Below are 24,132 nucleotides of genomic sequence, written 5' to 3' on the forward strand. Positions count from 1 at the left end.
TTCACCGAAGCGAAATTAATGGATAATAAGTCCACCGTCCCGGGTCGAACCAGCTAATGGTTAGTGTGTGTCAATGTAGTCCTGATTCCTCGTCTGTCGCTGGTTCGACCCTACGGGATCGTGGACTTATTATCAATTAAAATTCCTCTTCGGTAACATATAAGAAAATATATTACTTCGAGGTAGAGGAATTGATATTAGCGACGCCGGTAGCTTTTTCACTGTATATGAATCACGGTGCATGATAAATATCATAATATGGTTACGTAGTACATAAACGCACTACACGGGTCAACATGGCAGAGGTGGTGGATGCCATCGCCCCAAACGCAAAAACACTGAGTTCGACGGGCGGGGTTGATGGGAGATGATATTCTAATTTATACCTCTTGTGGCAGAATGGTTAGTGTGTCATCAGAAGTCCTGATTCCTCGTCCGTCGCTGGTTCGACCACGGGACGGTGGACTTATTATCAATTGCACCCTTCAAACATATATGAAAATATATTACTCGGGAGGTAGAGTGAATTGATATTAAAGGACGTTTGTAGCTTTGATTGTATATGAATCACGGTGATGTGATAAATAGTCATACGGCTAATGCGCTTACAAACGCACTACACGGGTCAACATGGCAGAGGTGGGTGGATATTGCTCAAAACGAAACACCTGAGTTCGACGGTGTGGGTTGATGGGAGATGGTATTCACTGTTACCTCTCAGCTGAAATGGTTAGTGTGTCGATTGTGATCCTGATTCTCGTCCGTCGCTGGTCTGACCCCACGTGGATCGTGGACTTATTATCAATTAAAAATTCCCTTCGTAACATATATGAAAATATATTACTTGAGGCAGAGTGAATTGGATACAAGCGACGCTTGTAGCTTTGATTGTATAGGCGAATCATGCGATGATAAATAGTCATAATATGGCTACGTGCGACAAAACGACCACACGGTCAACATGGCAGAGGTGGGTGTATATCGCCTCCAACGCAAAAACACCCGAGTTCGACGGGTGGTTGATGGAGATGGTATTCACTTATACCTCTTGGCCGGAATGGTTAGTGTCATCAGAAGTCCGATTCTCAACCAGTCGCTGGGTCTGACCTCACGGGACGGACTTATTATCAATAAATTACCTCTCTCGGTAACATATATGAAAATATATTACTTTGAGGTAGAGTGAATTGATATTAAAGCGACGTTTGTAGCTTTCGATTGTATAGAGAATCACGGTGATGGATAAATAGTCATAATATGCTGGCCGCATGACAAAACGCATTACACGGTCAACATGGCAGAGGTGTGATATCGTCTCCAACGCAAAACACCCGGAGTTCGATTTGGTGGCTACGGGAGATGGTATTCACTTATACCCTCTCTTTGGCCGAATGGTTAGTGTGTCATCAGAACCTGATTCCTGTCCGTCGCTGGTTCGACCCTGTCGGGACGGTGGACTTATTATCAATTAAAAATTCCCCTTCGGTAACATATATGAAAATATATTAGGTTAAGGTAGAGGAATTGGATATTAAAGGACGTTTGTAGTTTTTTGATTATATATATATATATATATATATATATATATATATATATATATATATATATATATATATATATATATATATATATCTTCATATGTTTATATATAAAATGTATATATATATATAATATACACATATAATACACACATATATATTGTGTATATATATACAGTATATATATATATGTGTGTGTGAGCGTGCATATATATACGTCTTTTTCTATGGAGCCTCCTTTGAGTGGAAACGTAGTCAGCAATGAAAAATATTACATTCCACAGACGACCTTTTTTTGACATATAGTCTACAAACAATTATTCACAAGAAAGTATCCAAAGGAATATATATAATAACGTTCATTACTTTTAGTAAAATAAAATAAACAATTACTAATAATATTTGTTATGTCAAAAAAAGGGTCGTCTGTGGAATGTAATATTTTTCACTGCTGACCACGTTTCCACTCAAAGGGGGAGGCTCCATAGAAAAAGACGTCAGTCAATGCTGCGTTCATCCAATGGGCATAAATGCCTTACATCGCTACCTTGAAGGATGATTCATGAGCAGTATACGAGTATTGAACCCCTTGAAATCACTGTCTTATTTATACTACATAAAAATAATATTTTAAATAGTTTTCTATTACGAATTTTCACAAAAATTGTTCTTATCCCACTGTGCACAAAAGTATATTTCCCATGCAGCAAAATTATATGTTGATGATGTTGACGAATTAAAGGTGAAGCTGGATGCAGCTTTCAAATGAAAAGAGGGAAAAGACAAATAGATATGGAAAAAGTGGAAGCAACTTTAGCGTCATGATGAATGTTTTTCATGATTAAAATATGTAGATGAGCGCAGAATCAAAACACAACCAGAGATATCCTTCAGTCTGCGGCGTTTCTTCGGAATGTAATAATTGAAAATCCTCGCGTGTTAAGTAAACAAGACAAGCTGAGAAAGGATGAATTTAACATGTTAAAAACAAGCTCTTTTATCATTATCTCAAAATAAATATTAATGAGAGAAGCCGAGAATAATAAACCAAAAAGGGTTTGGGATAATGAGAACCAGGTCGTCGGAGGCGCTCTCTCTCTCTCTCTCTCTCTCTCTCTCTCTCCTCTCTCTCTCCTCTCTCTCTCAACTTCTCTCTCAATCTACTCAAATCAGTAACCTTCCTAGGGGAACCTTTTAATATTCAGCGTATAGGTAAGAAATAATGAAAAAAATCTTCAACTTTGTTGTCACATAATTATAGCTATGTAACCGGCGTTGTTTTTTTAGTTCCTTTTTTTTGTTACAAGGAGACCGGTGCTGATATTGTCTTATCATTTAGGCTTGTTGGCATGAGTACCTAATTACAGGAAAAATATACTATAGATCAAAATATAATGCATATACAACTTAAGATATATTTTAATTACAATTTTCTTATTAACCTGAAGGAGCATTATTGTTGGTGGCCTGTCCCATATCGTTGCCAGATGCACGTTTATGGCTAACTTTAACCTTAAATAAAATTAAAACTGTTGTGACTAGAGGAATTTGGTAAGTTTGATGATTGGAGAGTGGACGATCAACATACCAATTTGCAGCCCTCTAGCCTCAGTAGTTTTTAAGATCTGAGGGCGGACAGAAAAAGTGCGGACAGAAAAAAGTGCGGACGGACAGACAAAGCCGGCACAATAGTTTTCTTTTACAGAAAACTAAAAACTAGATTGAATCTCAAATTTGTCACTCAAATGCGTAATCACCACATTCTCCCCCAGCCATTGAAGTCTCCAAGTCTTCCCTACGCTGCTCAAGAAGAAGAATCTCATAGATTCGACGCTGTCATAAATCGTCGATTATGGAAAAAAAAATCTCTTCGAGTAAAGTTTGAGAAGAAATTGACTGGTGGCGAAGTCCCATTCGAAGTCCTTTCAGAGCAGCTATTAAAGTCTTTTTCTGGACGTCATCTCCCAGGGAGAGAGAGAGAGAGAGAGAGAGAGAGAGAGAGAGAGAGAGAGAGAGAGAGAGAGAGCTGAGGAAGAGGTTCGAAATCTGAAGAAGGTCGAGACCCGAGGGGGACAAGATTGCTTTTAGATTTTTTTTTTATGGGAGAAAATCCTAAACAGAAAAAGTGAGATCGAGAGCCAAAAGAATTGTCGTGACTTTTTGGCCGTCTTTTGACGCGATGGTGGGAAGATCGGGATCCGAAAAAATTCTCTGGACCTCTAAATGTTCCCAATGATGCCGATGAAGATTCGTTATCATTGATATTTAAATTTATCTCTCTCTCTCTCTCTCTCTCTCTCTCTCTCTCTCTCAAGTGTGTAAGTGTCCCTCCCTTCATAGTTGAGGGACCACTCATCTCCTCCATTTCAATTCTCGCAGAAGGAAATAAGGTTGCCAGTCCCGTCGGATTTTGCATTTCAGCAAACAATCGCACAATGTTGCAGTTCATCAAATAGATATTTACCTGCTTGCTGATTTATCTTTATCTATTTATAATAATAATAATAATAATAATAATAATAATAATAATAATAATAATAATAATAATAATAATAAAAGGATGGCTGTATTATGCGAATTTATCTTATACAGTATCTTTTCTATTCTCCTTATAATTCGCTTTTCGGACTCAGCGATGTTGGTCAGCTGAGCCCGAAAAGAGAATTATAAGGAAAACAGAAAAGATACTGTATACAGTATACTGTATAAGATAAATTCGCATAATACAGCCATCTTTTTTAATAAGACCTGCTTAAAAGAGGGTCTATTCCCTTCATAATAATAATAATAATAATAATAATAATAATAATAATAATAATAATAATATAGTACTGTACATCAAAGGATTATATTTCATTATGAAGTGGTATCCTGCCGCGGGAACATCTGAAGGATTCTTATTGAAACAGGATACCCATTTCAAAACTCTCTCCTTATTTGCATGTATGAGGTCCATTCCCTTGAGAAAGAAGCTTACACACACACACATGCACACGCCCGCACGCACACACACGCGCGCGCACACACACACACACACACACACGTACCCGTGCGTCCTCTCACTTTCAGCTATGTGGCCACACGGCCTCTGAATGAAGAATGATCAGAATATGAATGGGACTGGGAATCTTGCAAAAAAAAAAAAAAAAAAATTAGCATCAAAATTTGGGCAGATTTTTCGTCTCCTTGCGATGGGATCTCTCGCTAATTCTCATTATTATTATTATTATTATTATTATTATTATTATTATTATTATTATTATTAGAAGGAAGTAAACCCTCTCATAGACATGTTCTGTTAAACAGAATGGCTGCTTCATTCGAATTCATTTTAGTATTGAGTCTCCTCAGTCTTATGTACAATTCCTTTCTGTTCTATTATTCTCTTTCAATACTGACTTCAGATTGAGAAAAATCAATATAAAATGGTTTCCAATGATGTAGTCATTCCATTCTTCTTTTTCTTCTTCTTCTTCTTCTTTTTCTTCTCTTGAAAATGATTTCTACTCGCAGAGTCATTATTCAATAAACAAAATGGCTATATTTGCAAAAAAATAAATAAATAAACAAATAAATAGGAAAATTTTAACAATATATATATGGCAAGTCTAACTTGAAATTTATTGTTACACAGATTAAAATGGATAAACGTATACACTTTGTGATGTAATACACACATTTATCCTGTTTGAAGAAAATATAGAACTCCTCCGAGAAGGCGAAGAAGAATTTATACAATTTATCCAAAGGTATATTCTGACCAATTAATAATACACAACGGAAGAACTCCATGAGAAAAAAAAAAGTTTACAAAAGAAAGTTATTCGTGCGTGAAAGTTCCATTTTGACGCTATTCACAGCAGCTGCTGCTAAACCATTCATGTGGTTCTCTCTCTCTCTCTCTCTCTCTCTCTCGGGAGAGAGGGAGGGAAGGAAAAAAGAAAGATGGAAATTCGAGATAAGATTTCTCATATTCTCTCATCTTTCTTGGCCATTGTCGGAAGGAATCGAGGTTATTGACGTTCCAATAATCCTTATTCTGCTTAGGAGGGTATTTTATGTCTCCTATTCATGTGTCTTGAATGAAAGCTTTTTATTTTCTTTGACACAATTCCCGGAAGCGCGATATATATAAAAATGACGCGGAACAAAATAGAATTGTTCACTGCTTGATTTGTGATATGAATGAACTAGGGAAGGAATGTGTCATAAAGGAAAATATTTCATTTCGCTTCATTGCAGGGGGTCTTCACTGAGCAGTCGGTAAGTCTCGGAGTTATGCGGAAAGAGTCTCGTTTCGTAACTCGGTTAGAAATGAAACATGTCTTTTTGTAACCCACTTTTGCTCATTCCAGATGATGTCGCGGTTGGTGATTTCAATCCCTATGCAAATCTCTTCATATAAGGATAAACGTAAAAATGAATCAAAAAGGAAAAATATGAACACGGCATGTCAATATCATCATTATCACAGTCATATTTCTAAATATGTCTATTGAGAATATATTATTAACAATGAGTTTAGAAAAAAAAATGTCAAAAATTAGATACATATTTACTATACGCTTATTTAAAAATAAAATGCCTAAAATTAGACTTATATTTAGCTTATGCTTACTTCAGGAGGACTGAAAAACCGCCATATTTTAATTTACCTAATTGGCTGAAAAGGAAAACTTTTTGTTTTGCAGTACGTTAATTATGTAATTAAAAACCTTTTAACGAAGCTGGGAAAAGAATTTGGTAAGGAGTTTTCCCTACTTTCTTGGGAAGGAGGAATAACGCTAAGATAGTAAAGTTACTGTTGCAAAAATGGAAAAAGACTGACAAATGAACAAACTCTTCCGACAGCATTATCTCGAATTTCAGGGAAATTCATAATGACTGGTAAACAACAGAATGAAATTCAGACAATATTTACACTGGGGCGACAATGCCAGTGTGTGTGTTTCATTTTTTTTTTACGGAAAGAATTCATATTCAACTGTGTCGTCATCATTATCATCTTTATTTTTGCATCATTTTATTTTTTACGTGGTGCAACCTCCAGGTCTTAAATACAGTTAAACTGAAGTCGGGTTTTGTAAAAATGATTTTGTAATCCCACCAAGAATTGTTTTAGTTCCTCGATAGAATACAAACTTACAGCGGTGAAAAATAAATTCCTGGAAGGCTTAATGTTACGAACGTAATCATCTTATCCTCTTAAGAATTTGTGCACATGTAATTCTAGCGATGGAAAATTACTTACAGGAAGTTTCCATTTTGTAAACGCAATTATGCCATCGTAAAATTTTCATATCGTGACTTACGAAAATATTGCTACAAAAATGTAGTTTTGGGATGATTTCTGTAGTCCCTCTAAGTCTAAGACTACAGTCTAAGACTACACCATCAGGAAACATAGTTACAGGAGATCTGAATGTTAAGGTATCAAGTGATTGTTCGGTATAAGACAACATTTATATTTTCTACTACACAGTGCGCTGTTTTTCAGTTTATAACTCCATTCGTATTTTATAGTATTGTGTGTGTTTTTTTTTAGTTTATATTTTACAACACCGGTCACTTTTTCATACTTATAATTTTTTGCAGTATGATGCACTCCTTTTTCGTTTACATTTTTTACAGTAGAGCGTTATTTCTTTTCTTAATACTGCCTGCCTTATACCATATTCACTACGATCATTCTTACGTTCGCAGTTAAGTTTGGTATCAAATGAAGAAAAAGTTGATAGAAAAATTGTCCTTACTTTTTACATTTCCTACTTTCTTATTCTCTAAACTAGAAAAGATTAATTTTAAAAAGCAAGTCTCAGTTCTCCTGAGTGCGTACTCTATCATTAATTTAATCACCGTTTCCTCTTATTTTCAGATTCCACTTAATCCAGATATTAATAAACTAGTCAATTTCTCTGGGTACAGTACGAATTAAAGATTCGCCTTGATAATATTCTCTTGTAATAATCATTAGTTTTACACTCCACGTTGGGTGAGTCGGTAGAGTTGTCGCCTAGCACTCGCTAGGCCCGAGTTCGAGTCTCCGGCCGGTTAATGAAGAGTTAGAGGAATTTATTTCTGGTGACAGAAATTCATTTCTAGGTATAATGGGGTTCGGATTCCACAATAAGCTGTAGGTCCCGTTGCTAGGTAACCAATTGGTTCTTAGCCACGTAAAATAAGTCTAATCCTTCGGGCCAGCCTTAGGAGAGCTGTTAATCAGTGGTCTGCTAAAACTAAGGTGTACTTAACTTAGAAACGATTAATTTTAAAAAGCAAGTCTCATTAATTTGATCACCGTTTCCTCTTATTTTCAGATTCTACTTAATCCAGATATTAAACCAGTCAATTTCTCTGGGCAAGGTACGAATTAAAGATTCGCCTTGATAATATTCTCCTGTAATAATCATTAGTTTTAATAATCATTAGTTTTACACTCCACTAATAAGTGCATTTTTTCCAGGTATTCTTGTGTCCTCAGCAGAGCTTTCCCAGAGAGACAAGACGAAAACAATTCCGATGAAAACTCGAGTGCATTTCCCCAGAAAGTTTCTGAACGAGATATCTCATCATCAGCAGCGGTGAGCAGAATCTATTCAGCTCGTGGGTCCTTCATTAACTATAATGAAGAAAAATAAAGACCTTTTTCATTTCAACAAGAAGAAATTTTGCTTGGGAATCTGAAGGAAAAGCAGGGAGCATTTTGTCCAGACTAAAAGGACATGGGATTTGCTTCCCAGAAGTTCCATTTGCTAATTAGTTTCACTCTGTTAACTTTTTTTTTTTTGGGGGGGGGGGCCTCAGGTTAGAAACCCCTACAAAGTCGGTCCTTAAGTTGAAAGGTATCGCCAGGTTTTCTCCAATATTGTACATCCCTTGTATTAAAAATCTTCTTATTGAAAGGCATTCAAGTCTTTTCTTAAGCTCCATATACGTTCAGACTTCAAACAGAAAGATAGTTTCAAGTTGTCATTGCCAATTGAGACAACATAAAATCAATCTTCATACTAAAAATAATTATAATGCTGTCTTGAACAGAGCCTATACAAGGCCAGTCTTAATAATGACTGGTGTTTAGCAGTTTAGCAGCCTTTAAACCGGAAGGCACTTAAATTTTGTCTTACATAAAAATTCTAAAAGAAAGAAATCTTTTTGTATAGGATAAAGAAATCTCAAGATGTTTATAAGCTTTGCCTCAAACAGTCTTTAAATTGAAAGATAGGTCTTGTAGTATGTATAACCAAAATAAATTAAATCATTACATCTAGGAATAGATACATCTCATACAACAATAATTGATAAATTCTTCAGGATAATAGCTCTCATTGTTCTACGATGCTATCTTTGAATTTTTTATATTTTACAATTTTGAAAATCCTATTTTCATATTTATAATTTGATGTAATTCACTCACTCTCTCTGACACACACAGAGTGTATATGTATATATATATATATATATATATATATATATATATATATATATATATATATATATATATATATATATATATATATATATATATATATATATATATATATACTGTATATAGTGTTGCACAATGCTTTCCCGGGCAAGGGTTCCATTTTCTAAAATTTTGAAATATGCACACTAAAAGAATACCAATGTTATTCACTTTTTCGCGCGAATCATTACCACAGGATGAAAAAAACTAGATAAGTAATTAATTATCCAAAGAAAAAGTGCGTTAATTAATACTAACGTCTGCGTAAAAACTCAGTTCATTTGCTTAATTATCTTGGGTGCTAAAAATTAAATTCATAACGAAAAATTGCAAAAAAAAAATAATAATAATAATGAGTGGTTTCTCTTTTGTGTTTCTTTTATTCAAAACAATATAAGAGTTAACAGTTATAGATACAAGACTCAACTATTACCTAGCTTCAAGACTCTCTTTCATCTTCTGTTTTCCTTTCTTTATTTAGGCCTAAGCTAGATATGGATGCTACGTACACCATCCTATCATGTATTAACATTTAAAAAGAATATTCAAAAGATAAAAAATGGATGATGTTCATAGGAATCAGGCCATACCTTGTTGTCATAAATTATAAAGAAAACAATAGTGCAAAAATAGCAACCGGTAACCCGCCTCTCAAGAGAAGGAAGCTTATAGCGTTCCTACAGATCAGGAGCTGAGAGAAAATATAAAAATTTGACAGTAGGAAAAAAAAAAAAAAAACTGGAACGAGGAACAGAGTATGGCAAGACCAACGTGACCTGCGTCCAACGTTTCAGGGTATGTCAGACTTCAATTATACAAAATTAAGGTAATAGCGGTATTATGGCCTACTTTTCCTTATGTATAGAATTACGTATAATTATGTTCGTCGCAGACTTTAGTAATGGTTTCTTTTTATGTAAAGAAGATGACTGTAATTTAAACGAAACGGGAAATAAAGAAAAAACCCACAACCGTCATGAGAATGCTAACGCTGCTTAATATTTACATGTGTGTATACACACACATATATATATATTATATATATATATATATATATATATATATATATATATATATATATATATATATATATATATATATATATATATATATATATATATATATATGTACATATATATATATATATATATATATATATAGTATATATATATATATATATATATATATATATATATATATATATATATATATATATATATATATATGATCAAGAATAGATATTGCTCTGAACAGACACGCGTATATTTCTTACACACACGCCACGCGCAAATAAAACTTTTTTAACTTATTGCTCTGATTGAGATCTTCATCATGAACAGAACTACTTGTTTTAATTAACGGCAATGATAAACATTTCCAATATTACCGAGAACATCACAAATAACTAATGAAGCTTTTATTTGGGGGAATCATTTTTTGCGTCGTACGGATGGGGATGTTATTATGCAAAATTTTCTTTTCCTCGAAATTTACTGACTGTAAATATGACCAGATAGCGAACGAAGCATTTTGTTTTCGATTGATTAAAATATCGGAATCGCAGCGGATGAAATATTTTTGCACAATGGTTTCCGAGAAACATGTGGGAATAGAAAAATATTTCTAAAACGGCACTGGAATATTATTACTCATCGGAATGATATTCCGACAAAGATTATTGGTTCGTAATTCAGAAGATGAAAAGGCACGTATGATTATACCTCGCCACTTCTGTATCTCTGTCTGTCTGTCTGTCTGTCTGCCAGGTCCAGACAGTGAAGGATCGAATGAAACATGTTCCTTTAAGTGGTTTCTTTCTTGGCATCTGCAATGCGATAAGTTCCAGGCAGTTAGTTAATAACTGTGTATAGCTGCCAGGCTAAAGAGAGAGAGAGAGAGAGAGAGAGAGAGAGAGAGAGAGAGAGAGAGAGAGAGAGAGAGAGAGAGAGAGAGAGAGAGCTTATGGGCAATATATACCACAACACACTAATATGAAAAGGACCTCGACAAGCTAATCTCCTGTCCAAGGAAAAACCATCCATCAAGTATTCACTGTCATCACCTCTGTGTGTGTGTGTGTGTGTGTGTGTGTGTCTCTCTCTCTCTCTCTCTCTCTCTCTCTAAATTCACAATTCAAATGATTATAACAACCATTCAACTGCCATCGAAGCAAGGCCGCTATAATTTACTGAAGTAATAATGATAACCAATTAATTCTTGGAATCATTATTTACCTACATACCAGATGTTAAGGCCCTACAGTGTTAGTTAAAACTCATCAAGATGACACCAATACTGAGAGGACTGAAATATTCATAGAGCACTCCAAGCTTCCTCCAAACCGTCCTTTACATAGTGAGACCAGCTACCCTCCAAATTCTATAGAGTAGCGGTCTCAAATACCTTGCTCTTGACCCAGAACATTAACAACGGACATTTAATTGACGGACATTTGACTGGCGGACATTTGAACGGACGGACATTTCGTCGACGGATATTTAACCAAAGGGATATTTAATGGACATTCAGTGGAATGGACATACGTCCTTTTTAATTGTGTTTGCTATTTTTATTTCCTCCTTTTTTCATCTTCATTGTAACGACTTTATAAAACAGCATGAAAACAATAATGGACAGCATCACTGCGTGGTGCTTGGAACAATTTATTTGCCCAAATGCCACAGGATTCGATATCAATTGAAATGTAATTGCTTTATATAAATGTGGTTTAAAATAAAACGTTCCTAGAAATACCTACGTACCTTAACAATTGTGGCACAATTGCTCTCAAAAAATCGAATAGTCAAAATGAAGCTGTGGAAATTAAGGTTCATTGTTTCGGAAGAATGCAATTATTTTTACTCTTAATAATAGGTTAGCGAGTGTGATGTGCTGAATTTGCCAGTAGTCTGGTCTGTCGCTTGCTTTTCGGTTGTGTCCAGTTGCTAAAATGTCCTTTTGGTGGGAAAATGACATCTTTCCGGGAGCTGTCTTGCTGATACGCAAATGCTTTTTATGATAATTATCCAAAGAAGTCCTTCAAAAGAAGGCATCGTGCTTACCCCATACAAAATGGGAAAAAAGCACGTTAAAAGGAGAAGATCGAAAGATATATTTTCCGTTTTCAAACACGTCGAACATAGCCGGGTATTTTGCGAGTACTGATGTACCAACCCTCACAAAGGGAAATTTCGTGTAACCTTAAATAGCAGCACCGTTCTTTTCAATAGCAGAATATGGGGCTAGCAACATCACCCCATTAGAGTTGAGCTAGTCTCAGAAGGTTATCACTATGGAATCAACACTCTAAGGGAAAAGGAGTACCCACACACATACAAACAAACATGCAAACAAGCAAACGCACGCATGTTGTATACATAAGTAAATGCATATATGAGTGATTATATATATACAGTATATATTTAATATACATATGTATGTATGTATGTATAGTTCTACAGAGAACGCAATATTGGTGTTTTTTAAACTGAAGGTGTTCGAGGTATTAACCCGGTATGTGTCCACCTACTGGTACTAAACATGGCGGAAACTCCTTGAAACGCCGTGTTTAGTATTAGGCCCTCGAGGATCAAAGTATTATATACACCCATTTCTATATTGTGTGGTCGACAAATTATATTAATAAACGATATCTTCGTGCAGCCGTCTACTTCACACAGCATGAGTTTACCCTGGACTTTGACAAAGGTGGATACATACCCGATTAATACCGGTGTAGGATACGTTATTCAATAAAGAGCCTGCGAAGACCCCTTAAAAAAGTACTTCCTACATACTGTGCATTTAGGACAACGAATCCAGCAGTAATTAATATCCTGTATGCCCCTGAAACCATCCCCCACCCGTTCGAGGCAAAAGAGCTTATAGTCACAAAAAAAAAAAAAAATAAATAAATAAAATAAAATAAAAATAAAGAAGCAATAATGTCCCAATCCCTCGTTTTATTTTAGTGGACCCAGGAATAAACAAAGCCGATGGATGTTATTGGAATGCGTATGACGAGTGGAAAGCAATTAGTTGTCTTTGTCATTTAGCGTTGTGTCCTGTTCGCCTGCTCCCACAGAAGGAGAGATTCCGAGGCATAGGGACTGGCTTTCATTAATTCGGATGCGGGAGCGAGCCGCCTCGTTTTGTTTGATTCCCCGGTGGATGAATGCCGAGTAGAAATGTACTTAAATGAACCGAAAATCTCTCTCTCTCTCTCTCTCTCTCTCTCTCTCTCTGTAAAAGCTTTTTGTTTTACGTATGAAGCCTCTATGATAATATTGGTAATGAATCTCAAATTTCTGTGTGTGTGTGTGTGTAAAAGCTTTTTGTTTTACAGATGAAGTTTCTGTGATAATATTGGTAATTAATTTCAAATTTCTCTCTCTCTCCCTCTCTCGATCTTTATTGTCTTGTTTTTATGATCAAAGTTTTCTATTAGTTTACTAGAAGTGAATCTATAGTCTCTCTCTCTCTCTCTCTCTCTCTCTCTCTCTCTTTCTTAAAAATAAAAATATGTCATCCCTTTCTCTTAATCTCTAATTCATTAACAGAAGCTAAATATGGCTTTAACTATTATTTTGTTTTTACCAGGTGGATAATTGGTGTAGATAAATATATTCCTCAGTAGGTATAAAAAAAAATGATCTCATAATGCAGAGTCCGAAACGCCTGCCCAAATCAAGCTCGAGTAACCACGCCATTAAAACAAGTTAGTTTGTACGACTCCTAAAACACACAGGAAAAAAGGAAATTTCCCAGGCTACAAAGATTAAACAAATACTCATAGCAGCATGAGTCTTGAAATGGAAAAACAAATTCTTAGTTATGTATAGGTATAAATATATCTAAAAATAAATATAAACAGAGAGCTTTCGGGAATCTGTTCGATTCCCCTTTTCAATTTCTGTATGGGTAAAAAATATATTTTTTAAATACATTAGTACCAATATATAACGGTGGATTTGCTTCTCCACTACAAAGTTTGAACCAAACAGCTTGCTGAGGATGTTTTAGATATGAAAAAGGGTGGCTTATCAAGAAAAACCTTTTTTTTTTAGTAGGTCACTGTTAACAGATACTGTATGTAGATTTATAATCATAATGTTAAAAGTGAAAGATAATTACTGCAATTCTCAAATACTTACAGTTACGACAAGCGAATTCCGCTAGTGTGAGATCTTGTTGTCAGTCTGGAAAAAAAAGAACATTGCTGTCAAAAATATATCCTCTAGGTCAAAACATTTTCAGACTTTATCGAATTGGTCCTAAATTATAGAAAATCATTTTATGTGCTGATATTTCAAATATATTTCGTTACACATTCCTCAATGAACGTCTTCACTGCTTGTTTCGATACACCAAAGACATATATGTAAAATAATAATAGCAACCATTTATTTGGATTAAAAAAAGTTATTTCTATTCCTGAATGTTTCTTTGTAGTGCGTCTGGACATGTTCCCTCGCCACTTCATCTCGAGCCAGTTCATGTGAAAATGAATTAAAATCTCCGGAAAGAAATATGCTTTTTTGCACAATGAACGTACTGTCATACTCTTTATTCTTAGACAAAAAGGAATCCATTTCTCGCTTTGCTAAAATACATGACCGCAATAACACCTTTCTCAGGGGAAATCATATCCATACATTAATTGCATTAATGAAATCAATGTTTTGAATTGAATCGAGAATCTCCAACTCTTGGAAGCGTTATTAAAATAACGCTTCAGGAATGAAATAAGTATTTTAATTCTTCTAGAAAACGTCGTGCATTTGGCAACCCTATTACTGACGCTTCGACAATAAGGGAAAGAATAATTACTTCTTTATCTGTGTCGTTTTTAATGATGTAATGATATGTTGAGGGGAAAGTAATTCCTTTATGCATCCTGTAATGACGGGGTTTTCCTCGGTGTCATTAATGGGGTCAATAGTTTCCGCCATCAAGGAGAGACTCAAATTGCTCTTTTGTAATTCAGTTTTCTTTTTGTAATAAAATGTCAAATTTCTTCTTTTATCTTACTGCAGTTATTAGGGGCAATTTGGTGCAGAGAGAGAGAGAGAGAGAGAGAGAGAGAGAGAGAGAGAGAGAGAGAGAGAGAGAGAGAGAGAGAGAGAATAAAACGACAATTTTTCATCTATGCAACTGACAATTAACAATTAAATAGTTATACCGGCAATACATACATTTACTGAATAATAATTAATAATAATAATAATAATAATAATTATTATTATTATTATTATTATAATTATTATTATCATTCCCAGAAATTATTAACAAACATAATTCATAACAACTACAAGTTAACAACCTCGACAACACCAATAATTAAAAGCTAAACCAGCTGTAACCACATCAGCATTAATGATACCACCGACAGCAATTAAAAAAAAAAATAAAAACAATAAAAAAACTGAAAAGGGAACCAAACAACAAAAGAACAACAACACAAAAAAAAACTTAGATCATCTGCGAAAAGCAGATCGATGGAGCTTTATCCTCACAAACAGCTTACCGGAGACCCTTGAGAGAGGGATTCTCAGCCATTGTGAATAATGCGCCATTATTTGCCTCCGCAAAATCTTTCTGGGGGTAGCGGGACTCTCATAATAATAATAATAATGATAATCACTAGCGGATCCAGGGGGGGGCGGCACCTAGGCACGTGCCTCCCCCATGAAAAATGATAAAATAATATTGAAGATTTAGATAATGATAACATAAATAAGAAATATAAAAATGGGAAAAAATGAAAATCGATTAGAAAAAATTATATATATATATATATATATATATATATATATATATATATATATATATATATATATATATATATAATATATGTAATATGAAAATTGATGGCTCCCCATCAAATTTTTCTGGATCCGCTAGTGATTGATAATATTAAAGTCTTCACGACTGCGTATTTGAGAGAGATCAGTTTTGCTTTATATAAGATAAAATATTACCTTAAAACAATTTCGTTTCACCCTAAATTTGAATGATATTCGTTCCCAAAAATAGTTATATTTTTTCAAACAACTTCTTTCTAGAGTAAACTCATTTTCATTTGTATTTCACAGGGGTTCGTCTCAAACTTTCTTTGTTTTCTTCTCTGGATTTCTATTGCAAATCAGCTCATCTTAAAGCAATAATGTTTTGTAAAATTCAAAAATTAACTTTTATTATTATAGAATATATATCCTTTCTTCTCTAAGATTTTGCTCCAATACCAACTTCATATTCTTTAGTATTTCATAGAACACTGGCCAAAACAAGTTTCTTTCCTTTTGAATTCTAGAAAATATTTCTGCCTATAAACTTATTTTTTCTATAAATTTCAAGGAAATTTGTCCTTTAGAGACCTTATTAGCTGCCTATATCAGAACATAATCCTAAAGTGTCTACAATTATAGCTTACTTTTACCGTGTTTGTGTTCAAAGAAGTTTTATTTTCATAGTTTAAATATTAAAGTAGTTTGAAACCCAGAGAAAGCTCCATCAATAAGCCTTGGTTATTCGATATTTTTATCTCATAACCAATGAGCAACATCCTCTTCCCCCCCACCCCCACCCCCAAGAAATGGCGTAATGCTGTTGAACATGTAAACCACGCTACCATATTCTTTGTATATCGTCAAGTATGATCCTTATTTACAAAAGAATTTTTTATTTAGCGTTTGTATTGGATTGAAAATAATAAGCAGTTTTTTTTATGTACCGGTGATCAGGAAAAGCTTATCAATTAGGATAAACAGTTTGTAATCGAAAATTACGAGTTACTATTTGATTCTCATAAAAACTTTTCCTTACTTGGCAAAATACTCTCACTTAAATACGATCACTAAATAAGTTTAATATATATCTATATATATATATATATATATATATATATATATATATATATATATATATATATATATATATATATATATATATATATATATATATATATATATATATATATATATATATATATATATATATATATAGTATAAAGCTTCTCTGGTGGAAAACTCATCTACTTTTCCCAAGACAGTTTTTGTCAAATGAAAATTCTTGATAACATATGTTATAGCGAAAGGAGAATTCCAGAATAATATTGTAACAAAAGCCCCGTAGATTCCGGAGGGAGGGTGGAATCCGGAATCTGGAATCACTGAGAAAAATATTTCATATAAAGTCCCCCTTTTTATTGCTCATAATAAGGAATCAAGGAAAAGGAAAAACTGGGAAAAATGACGAAATTCGTAGTAAGCATAAAACTGGGGCCTTGACACTGATGAGAAAGTATATTACTTTTTTTCAGCTGTCGTATATTTTTCCTTTTTCCTTCGTTATGTTTTTCATTGTTCTTTTTTTTCTTATAAACGGGGAGGTTTGTACATCCCAGTGGGAGACCGAATCCAGCCTTAATAAAGAGAGCCCAGGGCAGCCAGTTTCCATCAGCATGCGAAAACCATTAATGGCGTCCATGGGAGGTCGCATCCCCAGTCCCGGATGTTGAGGTTAGAAATGGGGCACCACGGGGGGAAAGACATGAGGAGTTAAAGAAGTCTCCTTCGCCCATTTTGAGGGGGAGGGGAGAAAGACGTCGTCTTCAGCCAGCCATCCTTTCTCCTACCACCGCAGTTCACCAGCTCCTTTTTGTTTCCGCAAAGATGGCAACACGCCTATGCTGTGATTAAACTGCTGAGGAGAGAAGATAGGCAGATGTGTGTGTGTGTGTGTGTGTGTGCGTGTGTGTGTGTGTTTGCTGAGGTGGGGCGGGGGAATGAAAGGAGGATTGGTATTAGAGGGGTGGCTGGTCTGCTATGAGGAGGATTCTTGAATGAGGCAGGTGGGGGAGGGTAGGATTCGCTATAAGACATCCTTCGTTAAATGACACCTTTGTGAAGGAAATGTATATATTTGGAGATTCATTGTGTATTTTCAGTCTTATGAAATTGAATTTGTCTCATTCTATTCACACAGTCAAATATATATATATATATATATATATATATATATATATATATATATATATATATATATATATACATATATAATATATAATATATATATATATATATATATATATATATATACATATATATATATATATATATATATATGTATATATGTATATAAATGTTTTTCAGACTCACAAATCTCACCTAATGAGGCAGAAGGATAACAATTATCGCAGTCATAAGAAAAGCTACGTCTTCTTCTTTTAACGTGCTTTTTTTCCCACTTGTATGGGGTAAGCACGATGCCTTCTTTTGAAGGACTTTGATCTGGCTTTGGGGTAGGCCGTAGTCTTGATCGGCTGCCGAAAGAGGGGTTATTCATATCTTCCAAAACAATTATCTCTACAAATGAACTTGCCCTCAGAATTTCTGTAGACTTTGCCTTAAATATATCTTTAGAATTCCTCTTTCCTCCGAATTTCCCTCCCGTGTCAGACTCAGCCAGGTTATATAATATTAAAGGTTTGTCGTGGAGGTGTCTTGTTTGTCCATAATTGCAATTAAAAAGCAATCCTGGAGTTTCAAAACAGACTCTCAGTGAAAAGAAAAAAAATAAAGACAGAGGGCAATGGCAGCTGGTTATGGAACAACTTTAAATCGGGGTGTGTATTTGTGAAAAATTTGCAAAATGCCTTGTTACATTGTCTATAGAGCACAAGGATTCAGGCTGATATTTTAAGCAACAGAAAAAATTCTTAAACTGACTATCATTGTTGATAAGCCGAAGCCCTCCTCGAGCTCTCTCTCTATTATATATATATATATATATATATATATATATATATATATATATATATATATATATATATATATATAGAGAGAGAGAGAGAGAGAGAGAGAGAGAGAGAGAGAGAGAGAGAGAGCGGGGGCCGGGGTTGCCTGCAGCTTATCCACAGTTATAATCAATTTAAGAATTTTTTCTGTTGCTTAAAAGTCACCTCCACGACAAACCTTTAATATTACATAACCTGGCTGAGTCTGACACGGGAGGGAAATTCAAAGGAAAACGGAATTCTAAAGATACATTTAAGGGGAATTCTACGGAAATTCTGAGGCAAGTTCATTTGTAGAGATAATTATTTTGGAAGATATGAATAACCCCTCTTGTAGCTTTTCTTATGACTGCGATAATTGTTATCATTCTGTCTCATTAGGGGAGTTTTAGGGAATCTGATGAAACATTTCTATTGTTTTGACGTCAAAGTTGGACAGGTTATAACATTTTCGTTCATGCAGACTGTAATATATGTCAGTTTAACCTGCTTATAATAATAATAATAATAATAATAATAATAATAATAATAATAATAATAATAATTATTTGTTTTTGGTCTATCACAGTCATCCTATTCGACTGGGTGGTTTTTATAGTGTGGGTTGCATCCTGCCTCCTTAGGTGTCCATCACTTTTCTCACCATGTGCGCTGTTTCTAGTAGCCCACTCTTCTGCATGAATCCCGGAGCTACTCCGGCATCTAGTTTTTCCAGATTCCTTTTCAGGGATCTTGGGATCGTGTCTAGTGTTCCTATGACTATGGGTACAATTTCCACTGGCATATCCCATATCCTTCTTATTTCTATTTTCAGGTCTTGATACTTATCAATTTTTTCTCTTTCTTTCTCCTCTACTCGGTGTCCGTGGTATTGCAACATCAGTGAGTGATACTTTCTTCTTGATTTTGTCAATCAACGTCAAGTCTGGTCTATTGGCACTTATCACCCTATCTGTTCTGATACCATAGTACCAGATCTTTGCCTGATCGTCTTCTATCACTCCCTCAGGTTGGTGTTCGTACCACTTATTACTGCAAGCTAGCTGGTGTTTTGCTACTGAATCATGCCTCTTTTTGTACTAGTTCTGTGCAAGCGCCAGACATCTTGCTATGTGGTTTATGGTCCGTCTTTTATGTTGCACTTCTTTGCATATGGGTGAGATGTTATTTCCATCTATTCTTCTTTGGACATATCTGGTTCTTAGGGCCTGAGACCAGTGCCGCTGTTAGCATTCTTTCTGTTTCCTTCTTGAGTTCTCCCTCTGTAGCCATTGCCATGTTTCATCGATGGCCAGTTCTTTAGTCCGTCTCAAGTACTGTTCATGCATTGATTTGTTGTGCCATTCCTCGTTCTATTTTCATTCTCCTGTCTCTGAATGTTTCTGGGTCTTCGTCTAATTTTATCAGTCCTTCTTCCCATGCAATCTAAGCTTAGCCACCCGTCTTCACTGGTTTTCAGATACTGTCCCAGTGCTCTGCTCTCGATGTTGACGCAGTCCTCTATGCTTAGTAGCCCTCTCCCTCCTTCCTTTCCTGTTATGTATGATCTGTCTGTATTTGTTCTTGGGTGTAGTGCTTTGTGTACTGTCATGTGTTTCCTAGTTTTCTGGTCTATGCTGAGGGAGTTCAGCCTTCGTCCACTCCACTACTCATGCGCTGTATCTGGTTACTGGTACTGTCCATGTGTTTATGGCTTTTGTCATGTTTCCGGCATTGAGTTTTGACTTGAGGATCGCCTTAAGTCTCTGCATATATTCTGTCCTGATCGTGTCCTTCATCTCTTGGTCTTTTATATCCTTTCCTTCTATTATTCGCAGGTATTTGTATCCTGTTTCATCTATGTGTTTGATGCTTTATTCCTTTAGTCCTAGTCACTTTGCCTTTTGTATGTTGACCAAGGCTCATTTTTCTATTCCAAACTACATCCTGATGTCCCCAGATACAGCCCTTAAGGTCTGGATTAGGGTATCTATTTCCTTGATGCTCTTACCATACAGCTTGGTGTCGTCCATGAACATCAGATGGTCAATTGTTGGCTCCTTGCTTGAGTTGGTATTATTATTATTATTATTATTAATATTTCAACTTATGATTTTGACAATTGATTATGACAACAACAAATTGATTTCCATTGTAAAATAAGTAATTATTTACATAGAAACCTCCCTTTTTATTACAACAAAACTAACAAAGATTTTTTATCAAAAATTCCAAATGAATTTCTCTCCTCCTTGGAAGGAAAAAGATTATGTTATTTGCAAAAAAAAACTCTGACTCTTACAGCAGTACGAACAACAATAACAAAACCAACAACAATAGCAATTTCGTAACGATAAATAACAGAAAAAACAAATCAACGACAATGATCATTTGGTTAAAAAATTCCTACTGTTTTGTCTCTTCTTTGAAACATCTAAAAGGTAAAGTATAGTTTTATTTGTGAAGAAAAAACCCTCTCATACAACAAAACAACAACAGCAATTAGGTCTCATTAAAAACAAAATCGAATCACCAAACGAAGATATCTGTCCAGTTTTCCAGATTCTTCAAGACATTAATGGTTGGAAAGGATGGATTTTAATGGCACTCATGGCGGAACCCCGTTTTAATGAACCATCGTCGCTATTTCAAGGTCCAGACAAAGCTCAGGAGATGCAGGTGTCCTGCTGTTGTGTCCCGAGAGTTTAAATGGGGGAGGGGGAAGTGAGGGGGAGCGGGATTTAAATAATTCAACAGTGAAGAGTAAGTTAAAGGGATTGATACAAACGTGACTAGGCTGTTCAAGCGTACGATGTTTAGATAAATCTTCTCTTTCTTAATGCCTGTATTAGTGTTTACTTTCTGAGTTGTTCGGTTTTTCCTACGCCATTTATCCTCGTGTTTCTTGTTATTATTTGTCCATTTAACTTTTGATATTGCGCCTATTACTTTTCAAAACTTCAAGTAAATGGATTTCATCAACACACTAATATTTATATATATATATATATATATATATATATATATATATATATATATATATATATATATATATATATATATATATATATATATATATATATATATATATATATATATATATATATATATATATATATTTACTTCTAAATGGAGTTTTGCTTATCCGCTGGTAAGTTAGTCTTACCATAGTATCAGAAATTACATTCAGTCAATATAAAACCAAAACCAGCCCTCTCTACCCTATGTCTGTTTTCCACAATCTCTCTATATTAGGTCAAACCAAACACCTCTCTCTCTCTCTCTCTCTCTCTCTCTCTCTCTCTCTCTCTATGGATGGTATGTTAGTCTTATTATAGCCTCGGAAACTACATTCAGCCAATATAAAACCAAACCAGCACTCTCTCACTCTCTATTTTCCACACTCTTTCTATGTTAGGTCAAACCAAACACCTTCCTTCTCTCTCTCTCTCTCTCTCTCTCTCTGGGTCGTCAGGAAACTGCCAGCCCTGGCCAAGACGCGCTCCTCCCGACACTTTACGACGGAACTTGGTCGGAGTTACAAGTAAACCCGATCATCCAAACGGCTTAGTTCACCCCCAACTTGAATCAAGAGTCCACTTAACCGCTGGAGCTCTTAAGAGTCCAAATGTCTTGTTATTTGGTGAAGTTTGGAGCAAGGGGTGGTTCTTTCTTTTCTTTCTTTCTTTCCTTCTTTCTCTCTTTCTGTTTATTTATTTATTTTTTTTTTTTTGGCGAGGATGCCGCATGAACTAGTCAAGTTGTCCAAGGTTTTCGCCTGCTCGTGCTGGCATGAGGCTAGCTGAATCTAGAATGGCGGATTTTCTGATTTATTAATAATGATAATAACAATAATTATTATAATTATTAATATCATTGTTATTGTTATTGTTATTGTTATTATTATTATCTGGAGAAGTAAAATCACAGGGCTGTTTGTGTAATACATTAAAAAAAGAAGTTTCTTCCCCTTTTCAATATATTACACCAACACCGTTGTCGACCTTATTTCTTGGAATGAAGTTAAACGTTATTATGGAAGGTAGTTCCTCGTTGCAAGAGTCGGTAGACTTCTCGGCTAGCACTCTGCTAGGCCCGAGTTCGAGTCTCCGACCGGCCAATGAAGAATTAGAGGAATTTATTTCGGTGATAGAAATTCATTTCTTGGTATAATGCGGTCGGATTCCACAATAAACTGTAAGTCCCTTGCTAGTAGTAACCAATTGGTTCTTAGCCACGTAAAGTAAGTCTAATCTCTTCAAGCAATCCTGGGAGAGCTGTTAATCAGCTCAGTGGTCTGGTTAAACTAAGGTATACTTAACTTATTATAAAAGGTTTCTAGCATTTATTGTTATTACTGAAAAATATCATTGTTATTCTGCACTTACCCCACAATTTTACACACCAGCCTTAACAAAAAGTCATCCTTTCTTAATCTGTCTATCCTGACATGATATACGAAAAAAGAAGGATATAATAAAAGGACCGTGTCCCCTTTCAGCAATGTCCCCAGGGACATTGTCATGGGTCCTACCTCTCCCCGCTCTCCAGCGACTGAAATTGTGAGATTAAAAATTTGTCATATCGGATTCCTGATTCCAAATTGCTTGGAATGATAATGCTTAAAGGGGTGATGTCTATCACGGGGCCTCTTTGCAAAACCATTCCGAGTTCGGATATACGATGTCAATAGGATTATATACGTCGGGTTAAGGTTACATAGCTACTTTTTGGTAGAAAAGTGTAAGAGACAGATGAAATTAGAAAATCATCGGTGATATTTAACTTTAGTTACGTCAAATGAGAAGTAATCATCCGGAATAATAGGGAAAATGCAATATATGTATAAACTATATATATATATATATATATATATATATATATATATATATATATATATATATATATATATATATATATAGATAGATAGAAAGATAGATATATAGATGAAAGTGTATATGTATATATATATATATATATACAGTATATATATATACACATATATATAGATATATATATATATGTATATATATACATATATAATTACAGACATACTGTATATACAATTATATATTTATATATATACAGTATATATAAACATATATAATTACAGATATACTGTATATATAATTATATTATATATATATATATATATATATATATATATATATATATATATATATATATATATATATATATGCAAATTTATTTAACATATCGAAAATGTTTAGTAATTTCATACGAAATTTCAAATGAGCTGTCATCACAAGGCTTTTAAAAGGCTTCAGCCTAATTGTTTTTAATCTTTTAGTTATAATCAGGATAACGATGATGATAATAGCTACTTTAATAAT

This window comes from Macrobrachium rosenbergii, chromosome 15 (genome assembly GCF_040412425.1).
Source record: "Macrobrachium rosenbergii isolate ZJJX-2024 chromosome 15, ASM4041242v1, whole genome shotgun sequence".
NCBI lineage: Eukaryota > Metazoa > Arthropoda > Malacostraca > Decapoda > Palaemonidae > Macrobrachium > Macrobrachium rosenbergii.